Consider the following 23,355-nt stretch of genomic DNA (forward strand, 5'->3'; position numbering starts at 1 on the left):
GATGTTTAACACATCAATTAAAGTGAATGAAACATAAAACAACTGCCATGTCAATTTTCAGGTTCTCAAATGTTTACAGGTCTGTAGAGCTATGCAAATTGCCTATCCACATCTTTATATTTTAATATTTTGAAAGTATAATAGCAAATTTAAGAAATTAAATAAAGCAGTTTTAATTACAAGAAGAGTAATATCTTGAGACAGTAGATATTGATTTCCATATCAAATACTCATTTTCCTTTTTACTCATACTTACTAATTTGACTCTTAAAAAAAATGCTGCCAGGTGTGGTGACTCATGCCTGTAATCCCAGCACCTTGGGAGGCCAAGGCAAGTGCATCACTTGAGATTAGGAGTTTGAGACCAGCCTGGCCAAGAACGCAGTCACTGCTAAAAATACAAAAGTTAGCTGGGCTTGGTGGTGTGTGCCTATAGTCCCAGCTACTCAGGAGGCTGAGGCAGAAGAATCGCTTAAACCTGGGAGATGGAGGTTGTAGTGAGCCAAGATCGTAGCACCTGCACTCCAGCCCAGGGATGGAGTGAGACTCTGTCTCAATAAAGTAAAATTAATAAAGGATTATAAAAAATAAGTTAATAACATCCTGATTTAAATACATAACCTGGTTCTTCATAGTTACATAATCAATACGTATCTTTCAAAAACCAAAAATACATTTTCCCTAAATCTTGCACTTGACTGTTTAAATTTGTTAAATCAAATTATCGAACTTTTGGTTTTCATCTACAGAATGCAGAACTTGTTCGTGTGGGAACATAACTTGTATTTAATCTTTTTTTAAAACAAACATAACTGAATCTTATGTGTTGGCCATCGAATTAGAGAAATAAGAATGATCATGTCAATAACATACTGCTGAGGAAGAAGTTCTATAATCTTCCTTATTAACCATAAGCATTGACTGCTCATATATTAGAGAATCAGAGAAGTTCTTGTTTAGTGCAATCTCTCTACCTGGTCTGTGCAGTTACATGGTGTAAATTGTCAGCCTATACACACATAAAGAATACACATTGAAGTTAGATGTGATGATATTGTAAGCAGATAAACATAATGAGAAGCAGCTCAAGGGATGTGTGCCTATAATTAGCATTCTACTGATAATTTCCCAGAAATTAAACTATCTTATTATTTCTGTACTTATTATTTCCCATGTTTGCACATGATCAAATCTAAATGTACCACATATAAAGTTTTTCTCTTTAGGAAATAGTTATTTCAAGCTTTCACTACATAGAGAAAAATAGCTAATCAAGTAAAAATATCTCAGGTATATTTTAGATCTTAAGATTTCTTTAGCATATCAATATTATGTTATTTAATTATCTTTAAAAAATAAGAGGTCATATCATCAATACAAAATTTAAGTTTAAGAAGAAAACAAGCTGAATCAGTCAACAAATTGTATCAGCAAATAAAGGCAAACTCCTCGCTTACAAATAGGTCTCATATTAGAATTTGGTCTAACCCAGAATTTCATATCCTGCCAAAGAAAGCTTTATAAGTGAAGGAGAAATAAAAATTGGTTTCATATTTGCAAACATTAAGCCAGTTCATTATTAGACCTGCTTTACAGGAGACCTATATGGGAGTGGTAAACATGGAGGACAAGAAAGATATCTGCTACCATAAAAACACACTTAAGTACACAGCCCACTGGAACTATAAAGCAAGTACAAAATCAAGTGTGCAAAACAACTAGCTAATAACACAACAGGATCAAAACCTCATATATCAATATCACACTTGAATGCAAGTGGAGTAAATACCCAACTTACAAAGCATAGAGTGGCAAATTGGATAAAGAGGCAAGACCTAACTGTCTGCTGTCTTCAAAGGCCCAATCTCACACGTAAGGATACAAGCAAAGGTACACAGGTTCAAAGTAAAAGGATGGAGAAGGATCTATAACACAAATGGAAAATAAAAATGAGCAAGGGATGCTATTCTTATTTTAAAAAATAGACATTAAACAACAGACAAGAAAGATAAAAAGAAGTATTACCTAATGATAAAGAATTTAATTCAAAATGAAGAATTGACTATCCTAAATATATATGCACCCAACATTGGAGCACCCAGATTCACAGAACAAGACTTTACAGTCCTATTAAGAGACTTACATAACCACAACATAGTAATGGGATACTTCAACACTCCATGGAATTAGTTTAACTCTATCATGGAGGTAGAAAATTAACAAAGATATTCTGAATTTAAACTAAATACATGGCCAACGAGACCTGGTAGACATTTACAGAACACAAGAAGAAACAACTGCAGAACATACATTTTTCTCACCGCACATGCACATACACTAAGTCTGACCACATGCTAGATCACAGGCAAGTCTCAATAGATTTAATGAAGTCAAAATCATACTAAGCACATTCTTGGACCACACTACAATAAAAATACAAATCAGTGCGAACATCTCTCAAAACCATTCAACTAAATAGAAACTAAACAACTAGCTCCTGGATGACTTTTGAGTAAAGAACAAAATTAAGGCAGAAATCAAGACTTTTTTGAAACTAATGAAAACAGAGACACCTTAATCTTTGAGACACAGCTAAGGTAGTGTTAAGAGAAAAGTTTATGGCACTGAATGCCCAAAGCAACATACTAGAAAGATAGCAAATTAACAAGCCAATATTGCATGTGGAGGAACTATAAAAACAAGAGCAAACCAGTCCCAACACTAGCAGGAGAAATGAAATAACCAATTCTGAGCAGGAATGAACAAAACTCAAATACAAAGAAAAAACACACAAAGGATCAATAAAAATAAAATGTACCTCTTGGAAAGAATAAGCAAGATTAACAGACCACTAGTTAGGTTAACAAAGAAAGGAGAGAGAAGCTCCAAATAAGCATGAACAGATATGAAGAGTGATATTCCAACTGACCCCACAGAAATATAAAAAAAATTCAGACTATTACAAACACCTCTATGCACACATAATAGAAAAAGTAAAAGAAATTGATAAATTCCTGGAAACAATCTCCCAAGATTAAATCAGGAAGAAACTGAAAACTTGAACAGACCAAGAACAAGTTCCAAATGTAATCAGTAATAAAAAAGCTAACACCCAAAAAAAAGCTCTGGGTCAAACATTCACAGATAAAGTCTACCAGATGTACAAAGGAGAGTCATTCTATTTCTACTGAAATTATTCCAAAAATTAGAGGACTGACTACTTCTTAACTCATTCTATGAAGTAAGCATCATTCTGATGTTAAAACCTGGCTGAGACCAACAAAATAGGAAAATGTCCAGCCAATATCACTGGTGAACACAAATGCAAACAACCTGTCAAAACATTAGCAAACTAAACCCAGCAGCTCATTAACAAGAAAACTCACCATGATCAGGAAAGCTTTATCCCTGGTATGCAAGGTTGTTTCAATATACATAAATCAGTAAATGTAATTACATACATAAACAGAATTAAAAACAAAAACCATATAATAATTTAAATCAGGACACCTTATACCTTATACAAAAACTAACTCAAGATGGATAAAAGATTTAAAGGTAAGACCTAACACCATAAAAACCCTAGAAGAAAACCTAGGCAATAGCATTCAGGACATAGGCATAGGCAAGGACTTCATGACTAAAACACCAAAAGCAATGGCAACAAAAGCCAGAATAGACAAATGGGATCTAATTAAACTAAAGAGCTTCTGCACAGCAAAAGAAAATATCATTAGAGTGAACCAGCAACCAACAGAATAGGAAAAAATTTTTGAAATCTACCTATCTGACAAAGGGCTAATATCCAGAATCTACAAAAAAAAGTTAAATTTACAAGAAAAAAAACCCTATCAAAAAGTGGGTGAAAGCTATCAACAGACACATCTCAAAAGGAGACATTTATGCAGCCAACAAACACATGAAAAAAAGCTCTTCATCACTGGTCATTAGAGAAATGCAAATCAAAACCACATTGAGGTACCATCTCATGACAGATTGAATGGCAATCATTAAATATCAGGAAACAACATATACTGGAGAGGATGTGGAGAAACAGGAATGCTTTTATACTGCTGGTGGGAGTGTAAATTAGTTCAACCATTGTGGAAGACAGTGTGGTGATTCCTCAAGGATCTAGAGCTAGAAATACCACTTGACTCAGCAATCCCCTTACTGGGTATATACCCAAAGGATTAAAAATTGTTACATTATAAAGACACATGCACATGTATGTTTATTGTGGCATTGTTCACAATAGCAAAGACTTGGAACTAACCCAAATGCCCATCAAGGACAGACTGGATAAAGAAAATGTGGCACATATACGCCATGGAATACTATATAGCCATAAAAAAGAATGAGTTCATGTCCTTTGCAGGGACATGGATGAAGCTGGAAACCATCATCCTTAGCAAACTGACACAAGAACAGAAAACCAAACACCTCATGTTCTCACTCATAAACGGCTACTGAACAATGAGAACACATGGACACATGGAGGGAAACATCACACACTGGGGCTTGTCACAGGATGGGGGACTAGGGGAGGGATAGCAGGGGGGTGGGGGCTAAAGGAGGGATAGCATTAGGAGAAATACCTAACGTAGATGATAGGGCAATGGATGCCACAAACCACCACCATGGCACATGTATGCCTATGTAACAAACCTGCTTATTCTGCACATGTACCACAGAACTTAAAGTGTAATAAAAAAATAAAATAATGAGTAAATAAGTGGAAATTATATCTGTTCAGAAAATAAGAATAGGCCAGGCACAGTGGCTCACGCCTGTAATTCCTGCACTTCTGGAGATTGAGAGGGGTGGATCACCTGAGGTCAGGAATTCAAGACCAGCCTGGCCAACATGATGAAAAACCATCTCTACGAAAAGTACAAAAAATTAGCCAGATGTGGTGGTGGGCGCCTATAATCCCAGCTATTCAAGAGACTGAGGCAGGAGAATCACTTTAACCCAGGAGGCAGAGGTTGCAGTGAGCCGAGATTGTGCTACTGCACTCCAGCCTTGGCAACAAAAGTGAAACTCCAACTCTCAAAGAACAAAACAAAATAAAGAAATAGCAAAATCAAACTCTGAAAACAAACCCCACCTTATCTTGTCCCTGAAGAAGACCCTGCCAAGTTTTCTTTTGATGTTGCTTCCAAGAGAAGCCTCAACTCATAGCATGCTCATGAGGATGCCACTGGCATCACTTGAGAATGAAACAGATGCCGGAAATTCAGTGCTCTTGGGAGCTATGTATCCAGGCATCACTAGTCATTAATGAGAATCTGAAGAAAAGTTATATTCGCTGGAGGCTGGCTTAAATCCAGAGAGAGAGGAAAAGAAAGATCCAAGGCAAGTATGATGGCTCAAGCACTTAAATAAAATCTGTTACAGACCCCAAAGTCAGAGGACTGTTTTAATGTTCCTCTCATTTGAAACTGGACTGAGAAGATTTGATTTAAAGATTATGTGTATGCAAACTTAAATTTAAGTTGTTACATGCTTTAGGAGCAAATGAATGTCTAGGATCTAATAGCCACATAGATACAATAAATAAAGGCTGGCTGGAGAGTTAATTCTCATGAGACCAAGAAAGATCTCCTCTTCTGTCTCACTGGAAAAAAGGGCAGTGACATCAGCTCTCAGATCTAAGCTGGGAGTGAAGGGCTCCATCTCCAGGGCTTTAAAATCGAATAAATAAAATATAAGCACAGCTAAAAGTGTCACCTTCAGGAGAATATCATTAGTCAATAACTGCTTTAAAAGTCTTGCCCCTTCTTGTAGAAAGAATTGCCTGATATATCGAACGTCAAGCTCACTTTATTTTTCTCTAAAACTTGGAGAAATGCAAATCAAAACCACACTGGAGACTGCAAAAAAGAAACAAATACTGATATATAGAGGACAAAAGTGCTCAATTGAAATCGTTGTCAGTTTGAACCTGGGGAGGTGGGAGACTTGAAATAAGAACCAGTAAGCATATAGAAAAATATTTACAGCATCCACTAGCTCTTCATAAGACTTGAAAACTAAAGCTCTTCTTTATTCAACAAAATGTGCAAAAAAGAAGTTCTAAATTACTTAGACATTTCATTTTTATTCTCTTTGCTTCAGAAATTATTTTGAAATAAATCTGGAACCATTTGGGAAAGCATTCTCACCAGTGTTTTTCTATAAATGTTGCTCCTATTGATCTTACTCCAGAATGGAAACATTTTCAGGAACTGAAGACTCTGCCAAAGCATCTCCTCTCCCTTCCCTCCACTCCTCTTCCCTCTTTCTCTCCCTCTCCCTCCCCTCTCCTCTGCCCTCCTCTTCTCTGCTCTTCCTCTTTTCTTTCTCTTCACATTCCTGGCCGAAATAACAGAACTTGTTTTTACTATGGTATAGAAATAATTGAGAAACATATAAACCTGAACTTACCCAATCTTCCCAGCCTCCTTAGATACCCCTTGATTTTAGAGCTATTTCATGCATTATAAATATTTTCCCAGTTTTAGATTGATTAGGATTCAGTAGCATATTTTTATTTAATTATTTGGAATTGATCTGGACCAAATAATTATATCAATATCATGAGGCAAACTTTATTGTTATCTGTAAAAAAAAGAAAAAAAGCACACATACAGACCTTTCAACTAATGCTATCACTATTGTTATTTCATATGTAAGCATATAAAACAAGGTAAAATACAAATAAAAAATAAATTTGAAGTAATAATTGCAGTGGCAAGAACTCAAAAGGACACTCACTCACTGATCTATCCTGGCCATCTCTAAAACACACAGGTTGATGGAACAGAAACCATGATGGACAGTTTCCTGGTTTGAAAGTAGCTCTCAGGGTATGCAGACACCACACCAGTTTTTATTCTCTCCAGCAGGTCAAACACGGGAAGTTTTAAGTGTGAGGCTTCCATGATCTAGCTCATATTGAGTTTTGAGTCAGGCTCTCCATTGCACATGTATTTCTCTAAAGGTAGGGCCAGTGCTTTCTCCAACAAGAAGACCCAAAGTTTGCAACATAGCATAAAATTTTTATTTGCTTATAAATTTTTTCAACTTAAAAAATTCTATTTTTATCCACACAGAGGGTTTGCACAACGTTGCCCAGGCTTTTCTCAAACTCCTGGCCTCAAGTGATCCTCCCACCTTATCCTCCCAGGATGCTGGAATTACAGGTATGAGCCACCATGCTTGGTCCCTTTCAGCTTTAAATAATTTATTTAGTCCTAAGAATATCACCTGTACTGAAATGAATGTATTCTATAAAGGTTAGATGTATGACTGTTCATTCATCTTAGAAAAGCTCTGTTTATTCTTGCTTACCCTCTTGACGTGTGTGTGTGTGTGTGTGTGTGTGTGTGTGTGTGTAATGGATGGTGGAGTAGAGGTGTTACTAGTGGAGGGTCTTGACTATGAATTGTCCAGACTCTTGTCATTTCAAACAAAAAATTTGCTAAAACACACAGACAAAGCAATGAAAGAATGAAGTAATGAAAGTAGATGATTTATTTAAATAAAAGTACATTCCAGACAGCAGGAGTGGGCTTGAGCAAGTGGCTGGTTACCGAATTTCCTGGGGTTTTATTTAAACCCCTTTAGAAGTTTCCCATTGGTTACTGGGTTTACACATGATATAAATGAGGGAGTGGCCCGTGACCAGTCTAATCGGTTGTGGAAGCTGATTAGAGGCTGAAGCAAAGTAACAAAGTTACACCCTATGCAAATGTCAGATTGGCTGTGAGGGGGGAACCAATCAGAAGCCAAAGGTAAAGTTACAAATTTATACTCCTTTGCAAATGGATACTAGGCCCATAACCAGTCTGATTGGTTGTGGGAGGAGACCAATGAGAGGTACTTTTAATTATTCCATCTGCCATGCATCAAACAGGGGAGAGTTGAAAAGGGAGTAGCTTCTTGTCCTTTTGTTACTTGAGCATAGAAAGTTGGGGCTTTCCTTTTGATTTAGTTCTAGGAAGTCTGTGTGGCCTTAGGTTCCCTGCCTCCAGGCCATATACTCCAGCCTCATTTCCCCCTGAGAGACATGATACCCACAAATCTTTATGGGACACAGAGAGACCAATGGTCTTTCTTCTGTAACTGCTTCATGCCGACTTGGAGTATAGTCCCTACCTATTGGGGAATCATGGAACTCTCACCCCGCTCTGTCTACTGAAAACAGAGTAGTTTCTTGATAGCCTGGAGTGGTGTCTTCCCCCGAAACTGGCTGAAAACATCACATGATCATCTGAAGCTTGATGGTCTCTAGGTGACAAGAAATGAATTTGGTTAAAAGATTTAACAAACATGGTCCAAAAACCAAGAAAAGTATAATCATTAATAATGGGCCAGCCAGAGGAAGGAACCATGATCCCCAACTTAGGAAGGGGATCTTTACTGATCTTATTGGTCTTTTTTGACCAAGACCCCCATGACTCAGACAGCTGTTATCGTATGCTAGAGGCTCAACCAGCTAGCTTTTGGGCAGCACCCCTTACTATTCCTGACTGATTGACATAAAAACAGCATTCTTCCTCTGGGAAAAGACATAAGCCCTCCCTCTAGATTAGTCCCGTTCTATTTTGTAAAACTACTGCTGCCAAGTAATCTCTCTGATTTTGTATGGTAATGATACTTTGGGCAATGTCATCCAAGCTTCCATAAAATCCTTGGACAGCACTGGTAATAGGATAGGGAAGTTGCAAGCCTGCTAACTCTTGTTCAACTCCTTTTCCTACTCCCACTGCTATTCCTAGCCCTACCAAAAGGGGTACTGAGTTGGATAGCTCATTTGTGCCTGGCGGTTGCAGTTAAAGGTATATATAATAAGGGATTGGTTTTGGGGAGCTATATTAATTTTGAGGGCTAAATAAAAAAGTATACAGACTCCAGTATAATTGGCTGGTAAATATAAGTAGGAACCGGTCCTGTACAGGAAAAGGCTCCTTGTTTTTCAAGATAAAAAGTGTTTTCTATGGTGAACATATGGGTTAACTGGTTGCTTTCTCTCTCCCAGGTGCTCAGTGTACCTGCTAAGGTGACCCTGGTTAAGGCTGAGAAGGATCTTGAAAAGTACCCTGACTTGCCCCAGCAGTTCTGTTTTCCCACTACAGGTAGCTACTCTTAGTGTCCACCAGCAATCACCCAGAGGTATGTTCGTACTCAGGAACCAAAGGGCAAATAAATTTCTCCGAATTAGCAGTCTTCCCAAGGGAAATGTGAACAGAGGTAGTGGGCCTACCTTGACAGTACTTAGACTGCATATTCTTTTAAGTGCCCTTAACTAGGGATGGTTTGCATGAAGACCTTATAGATATTCTAAATTATGTGGTCTGGGTAACTGTGTAGCTTACATGATCCTCTGAGAGGTTAATCTCTTGGGTGTAGTTACAATGATGACTTTTCAAGGTGCCCAGGCCTGACCAAAATGTTGGCTTTTCTTTATACAAAGTGGTGCTTGGAATTTTAGCTCTGTGTGCATTGATACTGAGCCCCATATGGGTTTCTGTGGGGATGCACACCAGAAAGATTGCTCTATTAGGACTGAAGAAGGTTTACTGTTCATCCTGTCATTGTACCCCTTGTCATTTCTAAAATTTTGAAGTCATATAAGTCACCCAAGTTCATTTATCTCAAGAAGTTTCTCTCTGGTAGTTAGGGCTATAGGTCTTTCTTTTAAAGGGCCCAAGATTGGGCTGGGATTGGGATGGCAGTGTATTTGGATGATAATGGAGCTAAGTAAAGCCAACAGTCCTTTGCCAAAGTTGGACTGGTGGTATTTAACAGTCTTTGTGTTAAAGTTCTTAATAAATACTCAGAACCTATTAATTGCTGAAGGGGTATAGCTCTGTTGTAAATTAAGACTGATTCCCAGTAGGCATGTTTCCAGTATACACAGGGCATGGGTGACCATTATGAACCAAAAATACTTGCTATTTTTTCTATCAAATGGGAACTTCAGGGGGTGGATAGCTATTACTGTCAGGAGTGACTGTTATAGAAATGAATTTAAACACTTTGCTTAATTATTGCTAAGGGAGTGATTCCATCTGTTTGGAAGAAGGCAATTAAACTATAACAATATAAAAATGGCTACTATTATCCAACCTACAGTAGCTATGCAACAAAGACACCAAGAAAAGTTGGTAGACATTTACTTATCTCTTGGCTGTCTTTTAAACAGGTCTTCAGGGTCTTACAGGTTCACAGGTGTAGTGGCTGATGGGCACTTCAGGTTCCAGGTTCAGGGCTTTGGTATTGCAGAGCTGACCCTTGAAAATGTAGCCAACTACCTAATGCTAGTACTGTGACTGCAGAAGGCATGGCCAGTATAACTGAAAACAGTTCCTTCCACTGTGGTTATAATTGTTGAGGTGATCCCTCCTTCCATGTTTTAATGAGTACCTTATCTCCTGGCCTAATTTGGAGGTTGCTGGTTAGTTCCCAGCATGGGAAGTCTTTGAGTTCCAAGGTTTTTTAAAACTTGCTGAAATTATCCCAGATTAACTAGGTATTTTACTAAACCGGATGCTTCTGGATCAGTAATTAGATCATTAGTTAAAAATAGCCTTACATATAACATTTCATATGAGCTTATATTAGTTTTTGCTCTAGGGCTAATATCACATTTCATATGAGCTGATATTAGTTTTTGCTCTAGGGCTATGAGCGTAAGCTGACTCAGGTTTCTGATATTTCCTGACATAGCTTAGGTAATGCCCATTTTAGAGTTTGGTTAGCCCTTTCTACTTTCCTAAAGGATCGAGACCTCTATGTTGAATGTAAATGTGTTTCATCAAGAGCCTTAGCAACCCTTTGAGTTATTTGGGAGATAAAGGTTGACTCATTATTACTTTGGAGGCTCTGAGGTGAACGAAACCAGAGGATTATTTCATTTAAGATAATCTTTATAACCTCATTATTCTTCTCTGTTCTAGTAGGGTGACCTTCAGCCTAACCAGTAAAGGTATCTATTAGCACTAACAAAAATGTGTATCCTCTGCAAACCAGCATAGCACAGTGATGAAGTCTAAGTGCCAGTTTCCCTGGCTACGTTTCTCTCCTCTGGCCTTGTCCAATTACAGGAGGCATTTTGCTTCCTGAAGGTTTTCTTTCTTTTTTTTTTTTTTTGAGACAGAGTCTTGCTCTGTTGCCAGGCTGGAGTGCAGTGGCGCAATCTCCACACACTGCAACCTCTGACTCCCTGGTTCGAGCGATTCTCCTGCCTTAGCCTCCCAAGTAGCTGGGATTACAGGTACATGCCACCACGCTCAGCTATTTTTTTTTTTTATGCATTTTTAGCAGAGACAGGATTTCACCATGTTGGCCAGGATGGTCTCGAACTCCTGACCTTGTGATCTGCCCACCTCAGCCTACCAAAGTGCTGGGATTACAGGTGTGAGCCACCACGCCTGGCTGTTTCCTGAGTTTTGAAGTGCACACAGTGAGTGGGCTTGACAGACCTGCTTAACCACCGAAGCCAAGTTAGGCCCGATGAAGAGACTGTTAACCACGGCCAGGGCGGCCCCCCTCCTTATACAGAAAGTTAAGCAGGGTTTTTATAAGTCATTGGGTTGGTTGATGGAGATATAATTTTGATGCCATATACCACCAGGATCCTTGTTTTTGTCTTCTTTCTCCTCTATTAACTGTTCTTCCTGTGTATTCAGGCTCTATTGGGGAATCACAGAAAGGAAGTGGTGCTAGGATCTGCTGGGACTGCATGCTAAGGGCTTTGGCTTCTCTATCAGCCTTTCTGTTCCCCTGTGCTATAGCCACTAGGTCTCTTTGATGCTCCCTGCAATTATAGCTACAGCTTTTGGCAGGAATATTCCTTCCAATAGCTGAAGAATTTCAGTCCCAGGCTTTATAGGGGAGTGTTTGCTAGTTAGTAGTCTTCTTTCTTTTCAGATTGAAGCATGAGTATGAACCACAAGGAATGCATATTTAGAACCTCTATAAATGCTAAGCTTTTTCCCTTGTCCCAACATTAATGCTCACACAAGATTTTGGCCTTTTGTGCTGATGCGCCAGGGGGCATTGACTATATCCAGTTTGGCACTTCCCATTTCACACAAAACTACTGTCATCTGAAAACTGGTCATCCTTAGGATCTGGGAGAGGTTGATCTTTTAAATCAGGCCAGCTAAGATGTGTATGTAACAACCTGCCATGGGATGATCAGTTATTGGCCCCGTGGGTCCAATGAAGCTGGATTCAAATGGTTACAGGTTTTAAGGGTTGTATCTGGATTGCTTAGGAGCACGGCCTGGTATTTTTTTAACCATTCTCCCATCATCCAGATGTGTCCTTTTATTTCAAAGACTGAATTCACCTGATGGGAAATTAGAACTTCCAGTGGTTGACCAAGGGTGATTCTAGTTGCTTCCTTCACTAACATAACAGTGGGTGCTATTGCCCACAGGCAACTCGGGCATCCGAAGCTGCTCTGTCTTACTCATTTGAAAAGTAGGCAGTTTGTCTGGGTTCTGATCCTAATTTCTGGGTTAGCACTCCCATAGCTATGCCCTTTTTTTTTTTTTTTTTTTTTTTTCTGCTACATACAAAGGGAAGGGCTTACTTATGCCTGGGATTCCCAGAGTGGGAGCCTCTTTTAGCTTGGTGAAGGCTTCTCATTTCCAGGGTCCATTCCATTAGTTCCTTTTCCAGCCCCCTTGTTGCTTCATAAAGAGGCTTTACTGTGATTCTGAAATTTGGTATTTATATTCTGCAAAACCCAGCTATTCCCAAAAAAGAATGAAGCTTTTGCTTGGTGTAGGGAGGACCCAAACTGCATATAGTTTGCACTTGTCTGGGGATATTTGTGAGCTCCAGATTTGTGTAGAAATCACCACTAAAGAACTTATTCATGTATTAATTTTGTAACCTGAAACTTCGCTGAATTCATTTATTAGCTCTATGAGCTTTTTGGATACATCTTTAGGGTTTTCTAGGTATACAAATATATCATCAGCAAACAGCAACAGTTTGACTTCCTCTTTACTAATTTGGATGTCCTTTATTTCCTTCTGTTGTCTGATTGTTCTATGTTGAATAGAAATGATGAAAGTGGGCATCCTTGTCTTGTTCCAGATCTTATGGGGAATGCTTTCAACTTTTCCCCATTCCATATGATGTTGGTTGTGGGTTTATCACAGATTCTGCTGGGATAATTCGCAAGCCAGATGTAGGAGAATGAAACTGGATTCTCATCTCTCACCTTATAAAAAAATCAAAAATAAAAAAAAAATAATAATATATGTTGGAACAGATGTGTTAAAAACAGAACACTTTTATACTGTAGGAATGTAAACTAGTACAAACACTGTGAAAAACAGTGTGAAAATTTCTTAAACTAACTAAAATTAGATCTGCCATTTGATCCAGCAATCTCACTCCTGGGTATCTACCCAGAGGAAAAGAAGTTATTATATCAAAAAGATACTTGCGCATACATGTTTATAGCAGCATAATTCACAACTGCAAAAGTATGGAACCAGCCCAAATGCCCACTAATCAACGAGTGAATAAAGAAAGTGTGATATACATGTACACATACACACACACACTCACACACACACACCATGGAATACTACTCAGTCATAAAAAGAAATTAAACGGTGGCATTTTCAGCAACCTGTATGGAATTAGAGACCGTTACTCTAAGTGATGTAACTCAGGAATGGAAAACTAAACATCATATGTTCTCATTCATAAGTGAGAACTATGCTATAAGAACAATGGACCTTGGAGACCTGAGTGAAAGACAGGAGGTGGGTGAAGGATAAAAGACTACCCACTGAGTATAGTATATGCTGCTTGGGTACTGGGTGACCAAAATCTCACAGATCATCACTAAAGAACTTATTCGTGTAACCAAGCACCACTTGTTCTTCAAATACTATTGAAAAAATTTTTCAAAAGAAACTACATAAGTGGAATGTCCAGGTGATAAGACACTGTTTTGAGATAGGAGGCCCTGTGAAAAAAAGAAAGTAACACTGAGCCTATTTCTCCAGCTAGAAAGGATTTCAAAATAGGGACAGAGGAACCTTCAAAATTGGACTCTCTGTCACATGGAGAATGAATAAATGCTGCTATTCCTTCAGTTGTATAAACACTGCTAGATCTGGAGTACTTAGGTAATGAAGGCACTAAGCACTGAATGAGAGACTTTCCATAGGTATATGAGTCTAACACGGACAGTGCTTGTGAATTCCCATTGCCTTCAGCTTTGAAAAGAAACTCTCTGACACGGTGGCATGGTGTGGAAACAGGACTGTTGAGGAGATGAATAAAGCCGGAGTGATGGGTTAAGGGCCAGGGACCTCTCAGAAGTCTAAGAACAGGGAAACACCAGTGATGAAGCTTCCAGGGTTGGGGGAGAATCCACACAATTTTATCCTATTTTACTTATTTGATTAATTTATACTTGATGAATTTTACACAGTTATACATTTGAAAAGGTGATTTTCTCACTTTTCAAGTAAACCAAGCTTTTGGAGTCAAATATTTTTCTTTGTATTAAAACTTTCTTTTAAACCTAAAATGTAATAAAAAAAATAATAAAATTAAAATTAAAATAAAAAAATAAAAAAAAAACTTTCTTTTATCTAATGTGTTGATTCCTGACTTGTGCTAATTGCTTTTATAATGTATTAGAATTTATGAAAGCAGCATCTGGCACTATTTGTAATACTGTGAATAAATTCTACTTTTTCTGCACTTTCAATATCATACAACACTTCCAATATGCTAAAGGTATAAAATTATTTTCTACCTATTGCTGTGGGAAACAGTTCTGTCACCCTTATTTGTCCTCTTACTGCTTGTTCTCTAGAGATGAAAATTAACCTTTGTTGCCTACCTTCACTATATCAAACACTTCTGTGTCCACTACCTCTATTAATTCTTCCAAATGACGTTAGGCAGGATTAACACAATTAAGCAAGTTGGAAAACTGAGACTTTGCATCTTTTATTTATATGATTCATTACTTAGGGATGTAAAAGAGTGTATTTCCAGCCTTTGGCAATACCTTTTAAATTCTGTATATTCATCCATTTTCACACTGCTGTAAAGAATTGCCTGAGACAGGATAATTTATAAAGAAAAGAGGTTTAATTGACTTACAGTTCCACATGGCTGTGGAGGCCTCAGGAAACTTACAATCATGGCAAAAAGGGAAGCAGACAGGTATTACATGGTGGCGGGTAAGAGAGGAGAGTGTAGTAGGTACCTGCCTTTTATAAAACCATTAGATCTCATGAGAACTCACTATCATGAGAACAGCATGAGGGAAGCATCCCCATGATCCAGTCAGTTTTCTCCCTTGACATGTGGGGATTACAATTCCAGATGAGATTTGGATGGAGACACAGAGCGAAACCATGTCACTCTGTATGCTCACTGCAGCATCTTTGAAACTTTGCTCATGTTACGTTTTTCATAAAATCTTCTGTTTGTCCAAATTCTACCCAAATTTCAAAGTCTAGCTCATGTTTTCAGAGTTTGGCTATTAAAAAATATAGAAAGATACTTAATTACACATTTCTCAGTCTGTAAACTAGCATGTCATTGAGAGAAAATAATTTAAGTATCTCTTCTAGTCAACTCTGTGCAGATATTTGACAGAAAATAACTTAAACATATGTTTTTTAATTTGTTTAACACAGAAAATGGATTATCAAATGCCTACATAAAAAGTCCATGCGTAAACTCTTTATCTTTATAGTGCAATTCATAGTTCTGAGTACATGATGGTTTTGCCATCCTTTATCACTGTGTTGATCCTGAGTCAATTTATTTCAAATGCACCATAAATTTAGTTATGTATTTTAAGGAAAAATAAACATTGTATTAAATGAACATATCAACTTTTAGTTGAATCCCTGTTGTACAAACACTGAATTGGAATATGAAAAACAAGATCTGAGAATGGAAGACACTGAATAATGACTAAATTTTTAGAGTGCAAACATAAAGAGCAAGTGATGATCATCAAGTGTAAATATACATATAGATGCAACCAAAGTTTCAATAGAAAGAAAGGGTAAGAGAAAATAACATGAGATGATTTTCATGCATTAAATTCAAAGCAAAGAAAGTCACAGTACATCTTACATCCATTGGCCATGCAGCTTTACAGGTAAAGAGTATACTACTGATGTTTGCTCTGACATGAGCTATGAAACTTATTGATCATTTTGACACTTCTGTGCTTGCTCTATGAAATTTTCATTATATTATATTGCCCAAAATTGAGAACCCTACAGGCATTAGATGGGAACATGCCCAACAACGGAGAACCCTGCAAGCTTACAGATCACTTCTGTAATGCACTCCCACTCATTTTCCAAAAGTTTGCCTTTACAATGACTGATCATACAGATGAAAATAGTACTTCTACCTCAGTTCAAAGGAACTCTGTCTGGAAGAAATTTGCTTTTCTCATATGTTGAAACAAAATTTAGATCGTACTTTTGAAAAGCTTCTCCACAGTGGTTTGTTATGGATTTATGGAAGAGTCTGAACTTGGTATGGTGTAAAACTGATTACTTCATTGTTTATTTTAAATGCTGTCTTTAAACATGCCATGTCCAATCTGCTTTATGTCTCAATACGAAATATGAATGGAGATACACACACACACCACAAAGTGAAGACTGTTTTACCATTGTAGAATGTAATCTGACATATGAAAATGTTCATCTCAAAGATGCAACAGTAGCTAATTAAATCAAATATCTAATACTAACCACTTCACTTCTTGTTCAAAGGTAGCGAACTTCTATAGTCTGTGGTTCTATATGCCAGATGATAATTAATCAATATGATAATAAAACAGAGGATTAAGAAGTTGGCTTCCAGAACTAAGTTATTAAACATGGCACCATTAAGCACATGAGTTTTGTGTACTTTGAAATATGATTAGTGTAACAGAGGAACTAAATTAATATATTTATTAATTTTTATTTAAAGAACTGACACCCTAATTTATTTATTGGAACATTTTAAAGTATGCTTGATGCCTTCAGAATATGAACATCTATTCTTTTCACTTCAAATTTTAAAACATCTGAATACAAATTATTTTCAGTGAAAGTTTAGTACTCTACTTCCCGCCCACAGAGCCCCCTACTGGAACACTTCTTGACTGCAGTGTCTCCCAACAGAGTGCCCCTACCAAAGCACCCTCTGCCCATGGCACCCCTTGCTGGAGGGACCTGCAGCACACTACGCCAGAGCACCTCCCACCTCTGATGTCCTCACTGTCCCCCATGAGAGCATCTGTACCTAGTCATCTCCTACAGAGTGCTGTTGACACTGGTCTAGGAGCACCTTGACCCCTCCAGCCCAGCCAGAGATTGGCCTCAAGAGACCAGAGGACAAAGCCACTGACCCAATCCCAGTGCCCCTGGATTACAGCGGAGTCTGGAGCTGAGCTTTGCCTTTTAAAATCATCTGGAAATGAAGCCATTTACCCAATTTACACCACAGTCAAATCCTCAAGGGCAATAAAGATCATTTTTAAAAAAAGGCCTATCCAAAGAACAGTGACTTCAAAGGAGAAAGAAATATCAACCTTCACAGGTAAGAAAGAACCAGTGCAAGACCTTTGGTAACTCAAGGCCAGAGTATCTTTTTACCTCCAATCACACTAGTTCCCAGCAAAGGATCCTAACAAGAATAAAGTGACTGAAATATCAGACATTCAGAATCAGGACTATAAGGAAGCTAATAGAGAGACAAAAGAAGGCAGGAACAAATGAGGCTTCCCATCTCTGAGCTGCTTTGGTCTATAACTTCCCTGAAATGACTCTCCAGAAAAAGACCCTGATGTCTCCTTTCATTTGGAGATTTTTCTGTTTCACATAAAGGCAGAGTAGCACATGTATTACTGTGATCCACAGGAGCAGTGCAATCGAGTGCCTTTTTTAAAAAACTATGGTCACAATAAGCCAGATCAGGCTTCTTGCATCAGGCCCATTCCTGTGTGTTCCTATGGAGTGACCCCATTACAGGTTAACAGCCTGCAGAACACGACTCAAAAGCTCACCTGAGGACCACGTTTCTAACCTACACTTCCTTGACAGGGCATGAAGGACATCCTTCACCATTCCAAAAATTCAACATTTCCAACTACCACCCAACTCACACTGATCCCCCTCCAAGGTTGGCTTCCCTTCCGATACATATCTCTGATATCTATTCTGTATCTCATTTAATAGTATCACCATCTACCTTCCACTTCAGCTGGAAAGCATGGGGAAAATGTCTGTCTGTCTCTCTCAGCCACATGTGCCATGAACCTCTAGGCCCCAGCATGCCCACCCCCCAATCTCAAATCTAACTTGTTCTTCTCCATTTCCAATTATTCCCAACATCTCCTAGCTTTGGAACAATCTCTCATCTGGCCTCCTTGCTTTCTCTACATCATCTTCATTTGAGCTTCTGAATCACACATCTGAGCACGCTGTTGCAGTCTTTTTCACGCTCATATTCCCACTAAACCTTAAACCAAGCCTGTCGGAACTAGTTGATGCCTTGCACAGCTGCTTCAGCAAACATAGATAAGAAGATTCATATGAGGACTGTTGCTCACAACAAAAATTTAGAAACAACCCAAATGATGTGACATGATAAAGTAGAATAATAATAGGCAGCAAGGAAAAACAAACTGAACACCCAGTTTGATATTAATAATATACTACTGAGTGAAATAAACTACCTCCATGTTGCTACATACAGAATAAGCTTCTTTATTTTTGAGATGGAGTCTTGCTCTGTCACCGGGCTGTATCTTATTAAGTTCATAAATAACTAAAAGTAAACAGAATATTGTTTAGGTGCTATATTTAGGCTATATTAGGTGCACATGTGTACATGTACACAAACAACATATATACATACATATATAGACATATAAATACAAGCACACTAATAAAACTATGAAAACTATAAAAAAGGCAATAGAACAATCAGCACAAAGAGGTAAGAGAGACAGGCATACAGACTGCAGAGAAAATGCACAGAGGTAAATATGGACAATGTTGTTCTCTAGTTGGATGATACCATCATAAATGATCATGCTATCGTCTAGCTATTTAATTATTAAAAGAAAGCTATGCTTGAGCTAAGGATTATATGCCCAATTCAGTATAGCTAACCTATAGTGAAAGGAAGGGAGGCAGGAAGAGACAGAGAAAAGAACTGTGTAATGCAGCAAGAAGTCTCCACATTTAAAAGAGGACTTGAAAAGGAAGAATACACAAAGCAAAACCATGTTAGTGGAAACCAGCTATGTGGGTTGACAGTCAATGCTTTTGGTAGACTGTAATCTGTGGCCTATCTACAGGAAAGTGATTCTCCATAGGAGCATTCAAGCAGCACAGACCACCCCAGCAGTGCTATCTGCTCCCTCCTCCTGAGCTTGCCAAGATTTGAGGGTTTACTTAGGCTTCCCTATTTCTGCATCCTGAAGCACTCCAAGCAAAGTAATGTTGGTACTGTTCATGCCTATATGCAATGTGCCACATGAAATCTCTAAAGTTGTCCATGTCAGTCTATTTTGTTTTTTTTGAAAGGATGATTATAAAATAATGTGAACATCTGGATCTCTGGCCAAGTCAGCCTCAACCTCCCTTATAAACCTCAAGATGCTTATCTTCACTTACTAAGGAGCAATAACTCTCTCCAAATTCTTAAGCAAACAATACAATATTAATTGCAGTCTAGATCTCCCAACATGTCTTCCTTTGATCAGCTGTCAAGAACATTAAGGAAATGTTCAAGACTCCTCAAGTTGGGGGCGTGTGTGTAAGGGGAGAGATTTGTGACCAATTAAAATGCAGAAAAAGTCAAATAATATTTCCAACTTCCTTGTTTGAGGCTCAAACACATTTGGTGCTGAAGGAAAAGGATTAGGAAGGAGCAAAGCTATAATTTATAGCTTCAGTATGATAATGGGATGGAAGGTAATGTGTGGCACTTATAAATTCCACTTCCAGGCCAGGAAAAGCAAAATGGAAACAAAGATCAAGAGGGTGGTAGGTAACCTAGAAAGGCTGAGGACTAAGTAAGTCCCTACTGTTGACCAAGTTCATACCAAGCAAAACCAGCAAGTGACAAGCAGTTGTTGACAGCTTTGGTTTCCTGCCTACCCTGGGATACTCTTCCCAATCATTCAAATCTAAATGGTTCCCAGCAGCATGGAATTAAAAAAGAAAAGAAAATCCCACTTCTGTGAAGGAGTGGCTTATATACAGGTGACCATTTTGGATGGCACACTTTAGCATCACTAAGTTAATGAATCAGAAAGGTTACAAACCCATCCTCTGTAAATCAGGACAGAACCCTGCCCTCTACTTGTTTTCTGCCCAAGCTTCATCCTTGACCTCTGAAGTTAATCTTTTTTTTTTTTTTTTTTTTCAGACGGAGCTTTTGCTCTTGTTACCCAGGCTGGAGTGCAATGGTGCGATCTTGGCTCACCGCAACCTCCCCCTCCTGGGTTCAAGCAATTCTCCTGCCTCAGCCTCTGGAGTAGCTGGGACTACAGGTGTGTGCCACCATGCCCAGCTAATTTTGTGTGTGTGTGTGTTTTTAGTAGAGACAGTGTTTCACCTTGTTGAGCAGGATGGTCTTGATCTCTTGACCTCGTGATCCACCCACCTCGGCCTCCCAAAGTGTCTGAAGTTAATCTTAATGATTCAAGCCCTTCCTCTCTGTTACCAAGAGTTTTAACTTTCTTTTATCCCCGATTCGCACCCTGACAGATTATGGTATAATATAATGAAAGTTCATATAATGAAAGTCTTTTACAAAGTCTCCCGTTTCACCTTGACAGCACATTCTAGAACCTCATTACCTCACACCAGCACAAAGGGGTCCTACCTAGACACCCTTTCCCCTGCCCATCTAATCCCAAACACTACACACACTGCCACTTTCACCATTGCATATCCGTGCCTCGCAGAGACACCTGCAAAACACTTCTAAGCAAGACTCAGCCACAACTGAGCCTCTGAGTGTGACATACAGGGGACGTTCACAAAGAAGCACAGGAGGAACCAAAGAGGTGGGTAAAGAACCAGAAGGGGAGACTCCAGAGGAAGGTCAAGACATGGCAGCAGACACCGAAAAACAGATGACGATGGCAAACTTGGCTCCTCTGCAAGTAAATGTCAAGTCAGGAAATGCCTTGGGGAGCTCATGGGAGCCCTGAACCACCTCTGGAGGAGCAGGAAAAAGAGATTAATCAGAAATCTTGTGTCAACGAGAACAAAAGGCCGGAAGACTGAGCTACCCGAGGAGCCCAGGTGATACTGAGGGACCAACTCACGGGTGCTGAAGGCTCAGCAGGGTCGGCGCTGAAACACCATTGCGCGTGGCTCTGGCACTCCGTGGACACGCACTTGGCCCCACGTCCTGATGTTCTTTATCCTGGGAAGCTGTTCATCAGGAGAGAAATTTCGAAAAGAATAAATCACTTTTCAGTAAACGTCTTCAATTAAACTCCCGCTTTAAGGCAACTGCCGAACTTTCCCCAGTGCAGAGGGGACACGTGACGGCATGGAACGTTCCGTTTTCCAGCCCTCATCTACCGAGTCGTTCGCGTGCGATTCAGCGCCATTAACACAAGGTTACTCCTCAGCGTAACAGGTTCTATATTAAATTATGGCCAAAGAGCGTTCATCCGAAATTTCTGATTCAAAAATGGGAGAAACTTCCAAGACATAAAAGATAAAGCTATTTACCAGTATTCCAGTTAAATGTATAACAGAAACAGAAAAATATTTCCGTTATACATAAATAGGAAAAAGTCGCCTTTTCCAGATGTGTCAGAGACCCCCTGTGACTAGAACGCCGTGGAAAAGCATCTTAATTCCAGAACGTGGGGGCTGAGGGGACACAGTGTTGAGGGCGAGCCACGGAAAATCACTGCGGCAGCCGGCGCCCCGCCTCAGTTCCCCTCAGGAGAGCGCACTCGCCTGTGTGGAACGCGAAGGCGCCTCCGGGACGAGGGCGGGTGGTCCCTGCGACACCAGCGTCCGCCCGGCCCGGCCCAGATTCCCTGTCCCCAGTCGCGGGCGTCGTGAGGCTCCCACGTACCCCAAACGCCCGCGCCTCGTCAGGGCCGCTCAGTCCCTCTGGGAGGCTCCAGGCGGCTCGAGGGCGGGATCCTCACAGCGCAGGCGCGCGCCTCTGCCGCAGCCAGGGGAGGAGCGCGGCAGCAGCGGCAACCGGCAGCCGTTAACCGTTACCGGAAGAGCCCCGCCCCACGCCCGCCAGGCCTCTCCTCCCTCTCTGCCTCTAAGCCCGAAGCAGAGAGCTCCAGGCTCCGCCTTCAGAGCCTGTCCCAAAGCGTGGCAAGTCCCTTTCCCGGAAGACTAGACCCTCAGCCCGGCGGGCCTGTGGCCCAGGGGGGATTTCCCGGACAGGCTAGCCAGTCACCAAGAAGCCAGATGACCAACTGCCCTTGTCTTCGTGCTAAGGTAGACACGACTGCCTCACGGTTCCTTTCAGTGACATTGTTTAATGTGTGTGCTCTGGGAAGTGACGTCGTGTTTCTGAGTTAGCAGCCCCGCCTCTTCCGCCCGCCTTTTCCGCGTCCCGAGACAGCATCCGCATTCCCTAAGCGCTATAAACGTTAGGCTGCAGCAAGGTTCTGGGACTTCGCGTCGCACTTTTGAATCTCCTGGAAGTTTTTGTTTGTTTGTTTGTTTTGAGACGGAGTTTCGCTCTTGTTACCCAGGCTGGAGTGCAATGGCGCGATCTCGACTCACCGCAACCTCTGCCTCCTGGGTTCAGGCAATTCTCCTGCCTCAGCCTCCTGAGTAGCTGGGATTACAGGCACACACCACCGTACCCAGCTAATTTTTTTGTATTTTTAGTAGAGACGGGGTTTCACTATGCTGACCAGGATGGTCTCGATCTCTTGACCTTGTGATCCACCCGCCTCGGCCTCCCAAAGTGCTGGGATTACAGGCGTGAGCCACCGCGCCCGGCCTCTCCTGGAAGTTTTAGTGAGAATTTGCGGCTTGAAGGCCAGAATTCCTGGCTCTTTCAAAGAAAGCGTTACCAAAGAATTGCCTGGAGGAGGGTCGCACACTGTCACACATCCAGTGACAGATGCGAGGGGACTTGGCATTAGAAAAGAAAAACGAGGCGCAGACCGTGTGATGCTGTAAAGGTGACACACTGTGAGCTGTATTGGCCACGCCAGGAAATATCAAAAACACATGTGGTTTCTGAATTCTTAGGTTTTTGACCACCTTTGAGTAAACATCCTGGCTTGCAACATTTTATGTAATATCTGGAAGTGGAGTGAGCCGGCGATAGCAGTAT

General features: G+C 40.0%; 1 long non-coding RNA gene across 3 annotated transcripts; it reads right to left on the reverse strand.

Moving 5' to 3' along the window:
* Positions 1-1,352: 1,352 nt before the first annotated feature.
* On the reverse strand, positions 1,353-22,565 carry LOC103789320 (uncharacterized). Of its 3 annotated transcripts, none has more exons than XR_013529901.1 (3): positions 22,462-22,565; positions 21,350-21,458; positions 1,353-13,228 (listed from the first exon to the last, which is right to left on the reverse strand). It is a non-coding gene; the product is annotated as an uncharacterized LOC103789320 (long non-coding RNA). The 3 variants fall into 3 exon arrangements; XR_615498.5 differs by lacking the exon at positions 22,462-22,565 and adding an exon at positions 22,120-22,178; XR_013529900.1 differs by lacking the exon at positions 22,462-22,565 and adding an exon at positions 21,999-22,178.
* Between the last annotated feature and the right edge of the window lie 790 nt (positions 22,566-23,355).

This window comes from Callithrix jacchus, chromosome 19 (genome assembly GCF_049354715.1).
Source record: "Callithrix jacchus isolate 240 chromosome 19, calJac240_pri, whole genome shotgun sequence".
In the NCBI taxonomy this organism is placed as follows: domain Eukaryota; kingdom Metazoa; phylum Chordata; class Mammalia; order Primates; family Cebidae; genus Callithrix; species Callithrix jacchus.